This window comes from Sorex araneus, chromosome 1, assembly GCF_027595985.1.
Source record: "Sorex araneus isolate mSorAra2 chromosome 1, mSorAra2.pri, whole genome shotgun sequence".
Classification (NCBI taxonomy): domain Eukaryota; kingdom Metazoa; phylum Chordata; class Mammalia; order Eulipotyphla; family Soricidae; genus Sorex; species Sorex araneus.
Window position 1 is genome coordinate 53,570,843 of NC_073302.1, and position 10,175 is coordinate 53,581,017.

The following is a 10,175-nucleotide window of genomic DNA, read 5'->3' on the forward strand; positions in this document are numbered from 1 at the left end:
AGATAGTTCAGCCATTAAAGCAGTTGCCTTGCTTGTGGCTGACCCCCAATTTGGCACCAGCAGGAGTAGCCCCACTCCTGGTGTGACCCAAACTGCAACTTCCCTGCCCACAAAAGCATAGAACTAGTACTGCTTAGTCATACTTAGAATATAGCAAATGCTTGTTTAGAGTAACCACTTTTGGGGGCTGGAGCAATAGCACAGCAGGTAGGGTGTTTGCCTTGCACGCGGCTGACCCGGGTTTGATTCCCAGCATCCCATATGGTCCCCTGAGTGCCTCAAGGAGTGATTCCTGAGTGCATGAGCCAGGAGTAACCCCTGTGCATGGCCGGGTGTGACCCAAAAAAGCCAAAAAAAAATAGTAACCACTTTTTACTAAGCATAACTGAGTTCAGCATATGATGTTTATTTACCATTCTATAATGATGATCCAAACTGAGTTTGTGTTTACAATTGTACAATAGAGAAGGTATCCAGGTGTTGGGGAGATGGCTCAAGTGTTTGAGCTCATGCTTTACATGTTGGAGCCCCAGATTCAGTCCCTGCTTCGAATAGTCCAAGCACCACTGTTAAGGTCACAAAATACACACAAACACATATTTAAATGTGTATAGGTACATATACACACACACACACACACACACACATACACACACACACACACACACACATATATATATATATATATATATATATATATATATAGAGAGAGAGAGAGAGAGAGAGAGAGAAAGGATGAAGAACCTCTGGCTCCAGGCTCATCTTTTCGACTCCACCATTCTTCCTGCACAAACATACGCCTCAGAGACCTGGGCCCTACGAAAACAGGATGAGACCGCTATTCTGGTATCCCAAAGAGGAATCAAAAGAGCTCTGCTTGGAATATCACATTTCACTCAAGTGAGAGAAGCAATCTGGAGTTCTGACCTCCATCGATGATCAAGAATCAGGGATGCTGTCTCGTTTGCCAAGGCATTGAAAATCAGATGGGCTGGACACAATGCGGTTTAGAGACGACCGCTGGACTAGAGCTGTTACTGACTGGATTCCACAGGACGTCAAAAGACCACATGGCTGCCCACCTATGAGATGGTCAGACTTCTTCGTCAAAACCCTGAACCACAGTTTGAGGCTCTTCATGTTCCTGGAGCGAGCAGATACCATTGGGCTACACTAGCACACGACAGGGATTGATGGAGATGTTACTGGTACCTGCTCAAGCAAATCGAAGATCAACGGGATGACAGGTGATACAAGTGGTATATATATATATATGTGTGTGTGTGTGTGTGTGTGTGTGTGTGTGTGTGTATACACACACATATGGTGGTGAGAGAAGGGGGAAGAAGTTACCTGTGAAAAGTGGAATGACTAAATACTATTATATTTGAGGGGAGGGTATGATATGGGCTATACTTGGCAGTGCTCAGGCTCTTGGCTCTACATTCAGGAATCACTCCTAGTCGAGCTCAGAAGACATATGGGGTGCTGGGGAATAGCACCCCACCTGCTGTACTATCTCTCTGGCCCAAACCTGATCTATTTTTATAAACAGATAGTATCTTTGCTCAAAGAGAATTCATGTAATATCTAAAATTTGCTGCAGCAGGGACAGAAAGGTGTAGAGTAGGGGTATATAAAACAAAATTAAATGTATGTTGAAATGGAATAATTGCTACCTGAGAGTCCTTTATATTATTTCCTACTTTTTATGTCTTTTGAAATTTTCCATAATAAAAAAAGCCCAGGGTGCTTCTTTGTTTAATAAGAGCCATATCCAGCAGGGCTGGGGTTATTAGGACACTCCTCGAAACACTCATTGAGGTAGCTGCCACCAGGAGGGTACCCCAAGGTATCCTTGGAGTCTTGTAGTACAAAAAAAAATTGTTGTTGACTTTTTGAAGGTTTTAGATTTGGCTCTATTCAGCAGTGGTTAGGGGCTAATCCCAGCTCAGAGGACCATGGAGTAGCTGGGATTAAGCCCTGGCCTTCCACATGCAACACAATTACTCTAGCTTTTTGAACTATCTCCTTGGTCTCCAAAGAGTTGTTGTATCACAGAATCATATCACATAATCATAATTGGAGCTAAGTGGAATCTTTAGAAATCACCTATTTGAATTAACTCATTTGATCAGTGAGGAAAATAAAGTTAATCAAAATTAACTGATTTAGCAACATTTCTTCCAGGCTCAGTTTTGGCTTACAAATGATTTGTTTCCAGTCCCTCACTCACCAGTTTTCATAAGTAGTATTTTTCCTTTTTGGGTCACACACGGCCATGCACAGGGGTTAATCCTGGCTCATGCACTCAGGAATTACTCCTGGCGGTGCTCAGGGTACCATATGGGATGCTGGGAATTGGACCCGTATCTGCTGCGTGCAAGGCAAATGCCCTACCCACTGTGCTCTCTTCAGCCCCTTTTTTGGTTTTGTTTTAAGGCCAGGCCCAGCAATGCTCAGGGCTTACTCCTGTCTCTACACTCAGGAATCTCTCCTGGCAATGCTCAGGGGACCATATGGAGTGTCAACAATTGAACCCAGGTTGGCAGCATGCAAGACAAGCATCCTGCCCACTGTACTGTCTCTCTGGCCCTTAAAGGCACAATATTTCTTACCTGCAGGTGCTAGACTTACTCCTAACTCAGTGCTCAGGGATCAGTTCAGGTGGGGCTCTGAGAACCATATCTGGTACCAGGGACTGAACCTGATTTAGACCCTTAACCCCTGTTCTATCTCCTGGGCCCCATTCTTTTTTTTTTTTTTAAATTGAATCACTGAAACCAAAAATAGTAACAATAAGTCTCTCAATGAGAGACAGTTACTGGTGCCCACTCGAACAAATCGATGACCAACGGGATGACAGATGACAGACAGAATTGAATCACTGTGAGATACAGTTACAAAGCTTTCATGTTTGAGTTTCAGTCATACCATCGAACACTCATCCCTCCACCAGTGCACATTTTCCACCACCAATATCCCCAGTATCCTCCCTGCCATCCCACCCCTTCCCCAGCCTCTATGGCAGACAATTTCCCCCATAATCTCTATCTACTTTTGGGCATTATGGTTTGCAACACAAATACTGAGATCTGGTGCCATTCTTTATGAGTTTTAAGCAAGAATAACATCCACAAATACTAGATCTGCTTTATTCATTTGATATCTAAATGTCCTAGAGTGTCCCTCGCCAGGGTATCCTCATTCTTTGTGTTTCATTCTAGTATCTTATCTGGCTGGGAACTCTGTCTTAACATTATCTGAACAGGCCCAGCTAGAGTCCTTTGGAGTTGCAGGGCACATTCCTGGTACAAGCAATCAAACTCGAGCCTCACGTAGGTGAGTAACATGCACTCTGCCACTGAGCCACATCTGTCCAGTCAGCACACTTGTTATTCAACTTTCTTTTATTGGTCCACAAATCAAATGTGGCTGAATTTGAACTCCAAAGGACTGACATAAAACTCTTAATCTTGAATCGAGATGAGTAAGAGATTCTGTGAGAATAAAGTCCTTATGAATCAAGAAGATTAGGGATTTAATATAAGAAAACAGAGAAAGAAAAGATGGGTGGAGCGCTTGAGCAGGAAGCTTAGCCTACATAGATAGTATACAAGACCTAGTACTATGGCTAACTTTTATCATCTTTTCACAGTGTTTTAAAAGGAAAGTATAGTCCTCAACCCTGTCTTCCCCCGCTACTGCAGATCAATGCGCTAAATTGAACACCATACGCATAATTTTTTTAAAGGATCAATATCCTTATCTGGCTTATGTCCATATCCTTGCAAATGTATTTCTAAATTCCCACCCGAATAGCTGTGAATGATAGTTCTGTATCTGAGATAGTAATTCACATATAGACCCTGAACTCTGCCAAGAGTAAGCCGAAGTATGTGTGGCCAGCAGAAAAGAAAGAAAAAGGAAGGAAGGAAGGAAGGAAGGAAGGAAGGAAGGAAGGAAGGAAGGAAGGAAGGAAGGAAGGAAGGAAGGAAGGAAGGAAGGAAGGAAGGAGTTTTCCTGCCTTGCAAGGTAACATTTATTGACAATGGTAATACGTCATTGCTAGATAACTGAGAGTTTGTGTGCAATTTAATGACTGTGGACTCTAGAAAGTTTACCTAACTTCTCAGGTAATAATATCTAGCTTGTGGTGTTATTAATAGAGTAAATGAAAACCAAATATTGTGGCTGGAACAGGGAAGTATTTACTGAACAGTTTTACAACCCCTTCATTGGCCTTCCTTGTGAGCCTAACACTTCCATCTTTTCCACCCACGTAGCTTCCATTTGCATTAGGTGTTCTTACTCACAAAACAACTTGCTCCAACATCTGAGAAATGTTCCCTCTCTACAGACCAACCTCCAGGTAAGATCCTGCAGTGAAGGGAATAGAACACACTATGGCTAATATATGGAAAAAATACATGGGACTGCGAATGTGGCCTAATGGTGTGAGGGCCAGAGCGATAGTGCAGCAGGTAGGGGTTTTGCCTGGGTTAATCGACTGCTTGGTGAAGTCCCAGATTTGATCCCCAACACCACACATACACACACACACACACACACACATATACACACACACACACACACACACACGCACGCACACACACAGCTCCAAACATATCAACTAAATGGTTGTTACAATGAACATATCAACTAAATGGTTGTTACAAAGATTTGACAAAAATGGTTATGGGGGGAGGGGGCTGGAGCAACAATACAGTGGGTAGGGCATTTGCCTTGCACACAGCTGATCCGGGTTTGATCCCTAGCATCCCATATGGTCCCCAAGCACCACCAGGAGTAATTCCTGAGCGCAGAGCCAGGAGCAACCCCTGAGTATGTCTGGGTGTGGCCTAAATTCCCCCACCCCCCACCAAAATGGTTGTCATACAGATGTATCATGACTTTCAAAGCAGAATCAAAGAGGACACTGATAAATGGGTTCTTTAGATGGATGACAATAAATATAAGATTAGTGGAACAAATCAGATTTAGTCTGTACTTCCTAAAACAATGCTAACTTTGGAATACAAACAGGACTGCAACAATAGGACAAGATAGCAACTCACAACACTCATTGTAGCGGACTAAGAGTGAAAGTGTTTGAATTTGAATTCAATTCCATCACTTGCTATACAGTCTAAGCTTTAGACTGCACCTCAGTTAATGGAAAAGTAATAATAGCTATTCATGATTATTATTGTTGAAAGGATTAAATAGAAGCCTCAATGCCAGGACCAACGGTGTGACCCCCATCTGAGTATAGGTACAAACACCTCAGCTAAATGCACACAGACTGTGGTCATCACAACAGCAGCAAAAAAAGGAAAGGAAAAAAATTTTTCAAATTATCTTTTAAAAAATAAAATTTCTGAGCCAGAGAGATAGTACAGCAGGTAAGACACTTGCCTTGCACTCAGCCAACCCCAACACCCTATATAGTCCTCTGAGCACTGCCAGGAGTAATTTCTGATTGCAGAGCCAGGAGTCACTGGATGTAGTTCCTCCCCAGCAAAAAAAAGAAATAAAATTTCCCTATATTTTGTTCACTTGCATTTACTGGTTATTTAGCTTGTCTTTACGCTTTCCCATTATCATACAAGCTCCATCACGTCAGAGGAATTAAATTTCCCTCAGTATCCCTGGTACGTAGAATAGTAGGAAAACTCTGTAAATATTTATTTATTTTTTAAATTTATTTTTATTTTTTATTTCTTAATAAATCACTGTGAGAAAAAAATGGGCTGGAGCGATAGCACAGCAGTTGGGCGTTCGCCCTTCACACGGCCGACCCGAGTTCGATTCCTCTGCCCCTCTCAGTGAGCTCCGAAAGCTACTGAGAGTATGAAGCCCGAGCGGCAAAGCCTGGCAAGCTACCCGTGCATATTGGATATGCCAAAAACAGTAACAATAAGTCTCTCAATGAGAGACATTACTGGTGCCTGCTTGAACAAATCGATGAGCAACGGGATGACAGTGAGAAAAAAATATGGAACGCTTCATGAATTTGCATGTCATCCTTGCACAGGGGCCATGCTAATCTTTGTATTGTTCCAATTTTAGTATATGCACTGCCGAAGCAAGCACAACTCTACACAAGGGTGACGTTACTGGTGCCCACTCAAGCAAATCAATGAACAACAGGACGACAGTGCTACAGTGTTTAGTGCTGCACCAAGGATCAAACCCAAAGCTTCATACTTGCAAGGCAAACATTCTACTCCTGAGTTACATGACCAATTCTGTCCTATAAGTATTTTTTGATGATTTAGTCAAATAATTAGTGCAATTTTAGGAATGTTTTTCTCTCCATCAACTTTCAGCCTTCATGTTCCTGGTCATTGATCTGTCTCTGCAGTCCTAGTACAGGCAGACCCCCTCCATAATTCTGAAAATAGGCCTGAGCACATGTGAGACCTCTGGAACTCTTTTATCCATATTTCCCAAAGTTTCCCTGTGTAACTGACACAAGAAAGTTCTTTGAGTTAAGTTAAGGATATTTGTGGCTGGAGCTACCTTACAGTGGATTGTGCACTTGCCTTGCATGCCACCAACCCTGGTTCAATCCCTGGTACCCTGTATGATCCCCGAGCACCATCAGAAGTGATCCCTGAGTACAGAGCGAGTAGTGACCCCTGAGCATCACCAGGTGTACCCAAAAGCCAAAAAGTTCAGGGCATTAACTATGATTCTTAACACTTCTCTCAGCAACAACTATTAGCTATCACCTAAAAGAGAATGCCAACAGCATATTCTGTCTGAACTGACTTGAATCATGTTTATTTACTGATGACTGCTGCCTTCATTAAGAATCATTAGAGCATTTTTATTTTTGCTTATGCAGGGAGAATTTTATTTGTGTTTATCTTAGTTACCAAAGCTAAGAGCTATTTTAATACTGTTTTGATGTGCTAATAGCTCCTAATGAAGATTATTACTCTAGAAACTAAAAGGAGAAAGCTCTCTTCTGCAGAAACTCCATCGTTTCTGGGGCTTAGCATTCATTTTACTTTATTTCTATTCTTTTTTTTTTTGCTTTTTGGGTCACACCCATTGATGCACAGGGGTCATTCCTGGCTCTGCACTAAGGAATTAACCCCTGGTGGTGCTCAATGGACCATATGGTATGCTGGGAATCAAACCCGGGTCGACCGTGTGCAAGGCAAATGCCCTACATGCTGTGCTATCACTCCAGTCCCTTTATTTCTATTCTTAATAAAAGCTGGTCAAATGGTGTATGCTCCAATGGATTGAACTATCCCTCTGGTTCTGAAGTTGTTTTATTTTGCATTGTAGCACTGTAGCACTGTAGTCCTGTTGTTCATCGATTTGCTGGAGTGGGCACCAGTAATGTCTCCATTGTGAGACTTGTTGTTACTGGTTTTGGCATATCAAATACACCACGGGTAGCTTGCCAGGCTCTGCCATGCAGGCAGGATACTCTCGGTAGCTTGTCGGGCTCTCAGAGAGGGACGGAGGAATCGAACCCAGGTCAGCCGCGTGCACGGTGAACGCCCTACCCACTGTGCTATCACTCCAGTCTTAAAAATCTGATTTTGTTCACTTTTCCATAACAACTATGGCTTTCATAAGTCATTATGTATTTAGTTTCAGGGAAAATTTCAAGTATTTAGACGTGTGTCTTCAAGGAAAAAATTATAATCTTAGTGTTAAAAGATAAAATTATTATTTTTAGCAATCCCCCCAATATGTGGAAGAATTGGGTGGAAATGTTTACAGTTACAGATGATATTATAATTAAAAATAATCTTCCCAAAGATTTAATTGTAAGAGTTATAATTGATCATGTGAAATGCCTACAGACAGTTTCAGAAATACTTTACTTCAAATTTTGATTCTAAAAAGACTAAGTGGTGAGATGAGAAAGATAGTATAGCAGGCAGTGCCCCTGCCTTGCATCTGGCTGACCAGGGTTCGATCCCCCGCACCCCATGTGATCCTCCAAGCACCCTCTGGTGTGATCACTGAGTTTAGAGTCAGGAGTAAGCACTGCCTGGCACAGCCTAAAAACAAATAATAACAACAAAATCAGTGTGTGAATTTTAGTTCGGAATTAGGAAAGGATGTCTGAACAATTTCTGAAAAGGTCCTAAACATGCCCCTCCATTTGATTGTATTTATTAATTTAATTTTGTTTTGTCTTTGGATCCCACCCAGCAATGCTGTGTGCTTCTCCTGACTCTGTGCTTCTGGTGGTGCTTGGAGGACCATGCAATGCCCAGGATTGACCCAGACCTCATGCATGCAAAGCATGCGCTCAGTCCATGAAGATACCACTCTGGCCCACTTGTGCCATTTCATTCTGCACTCTTAAGCAAAGCCACATTCTCAACAATGATGATTATAAAAGCAAAACATTGATCAGTTTTTTAAAAATTAAAAAATATTTTATGTCTTATAGCATCAAATATTTAACCTGAATTTAATTCTTCATGTAAAAATAAGCACATCTATCTCATTTGCATGCAAATTTGTCTGTCTTTAATAAGTCATAAAAGTATGTATGCCAAAGAATTGTTTTAAAATAAATTTTTTCATGAATTATTACCAGTGAGTGTTTGATTTGTATGATTTTTTTTTCTTTTTTGGTCATACCTGGCGATGCACAGGGGTCACTCCTGGCTCTGCACTCAGGAATTACCCCTGGCAGTGCTCAGGGGACCATATGGGATGCTGGGAATCAAACCCATAATCGGCCACATGCAAGGCAAACACCCTACTGGCTGTGCTATCACTCCAGCCCCTGATTTGTATATTTGGGGGGCTAAACTCAGCAGTGCTCAGGGGTTACTCCTGGCTCTGTGCTTGGGGGTGTCACTCCCGATGGTGCTCAAGGACCATGCAATGCTGGAGGTCAAACCTGGCCACCTGAAGAAACCTTATTTCAAATGGGTATCTCAAACTCCATGGAGGAGAGATGGTACAGGGGGTAAGGCCCTTGCCTGCTGCCAATACTGACTCAACCCCCAAACATGACTCAGAACAACTCCAGAACACAGAGCTGGGATGGCCCCCAAGCACCACTGGATATGGCCAAATTCCCTCAAGTAATAACAAAAAATCAAACTATACGAATGAGCTGCACAGTCTTACTGACTCTCCTGTGTGCAGGAGCTGGAACATATTATTATTAAACTTCTTTGCTAGTTCAAATCCCCGGTACCACATATGGTACCCTGAGCACCGCCAAGGGTCAATTCTGAGAACAGCCAGAAGTAGCCCTTGCGCACCACTGGGAATAGTCTTCAACCTCCCAAACAAACAAACCATAAAATTCATTTTCGCTTTTTTCTTATTTAGTTGGTGCCTGTTTAATCATTTGCCAGCCTAGATCATTTACGAACCCAGATGTGTATGGTTTGTCATTGTTGTTGTTTGCTACCCTGGAGAAGAAAAACTTTGAGCAGGATCAAAAACATGGGGAAGAGGTGTTTCCTTTTTTTTGAATAGTGATTATAGATAATAGATATAATAGGGCCCGAGAGAGTAAGAGAGTACAGCAGGTCATATGCTTGCCTTGCATGCTCCTGAACTAGATTCAATCACCCATACCACATGTGGTCCCCTGAGTCTCTCCAGAAGTGATCCTTGAGTTCAGAGCCAGGAGTAAAACCTAAGCACAGCTGGGTGTGTTCTAAAAAACAAATACAAAACAAAAAGAGATCATAGGCATGATAACCATGATAGAATAATCTGGATTCTCTATTTCAAAACGATTCCTGTACCCACTTTAATGGGTACATACTAGGGTTCTAATAAAGCATGTTTTCTCATGAAAAGTAAGTTCTTTTTAAAGAACTTTAAAAAGAAATTTTAAAAAGTGTCTTTAGAAGGGGCTGGAGTGATAGCACAGCTGGTAGGGCGTTTGCCTTGCACGCGGCTAACCCGGGTTCGATTCCCAGCATCCCATATGGTCCCCCGAGCACCGCCAGGGGTGATTCCTGAGTGTATGAGCCAGGAGTAACTCCTGTGCATTGCCGGGTGTGACCCAAAGAGCAAAAAAAAAAAAAAAAATGTCTTTAGAAGACACTAAAGAGGGCTGGAGCAATAGCACAGTGGGTAGGGAGTTTGTCTTGTACCTGGACGACCAGGGTTCGATTCCCAGCCTCCCATATGGTGCGGTGCAATGAGCACTGCCAGGAGTA

General features: G+C 42.4%; 1 non-coding gene across 1 annotated transcript; it reads right to left on the reverse strand.

Annotated features, from left to right (window-relative positions):
- Positions 1-5,992: 5,992 nt before the first annotated feature.
- Positions 5,993-6,094, reverse strand: LOC129401334 (U6 spliceosomal RNA). Its single transcript, XR_008628264.1, has one exon. It is a non-coding gene; the product is annotated as a U6 spliceosomal RNA (small nuclear RNA).
- Between the last annotated feature and the right edge of the window lie 4,081 nt (positions 6,095-10,175).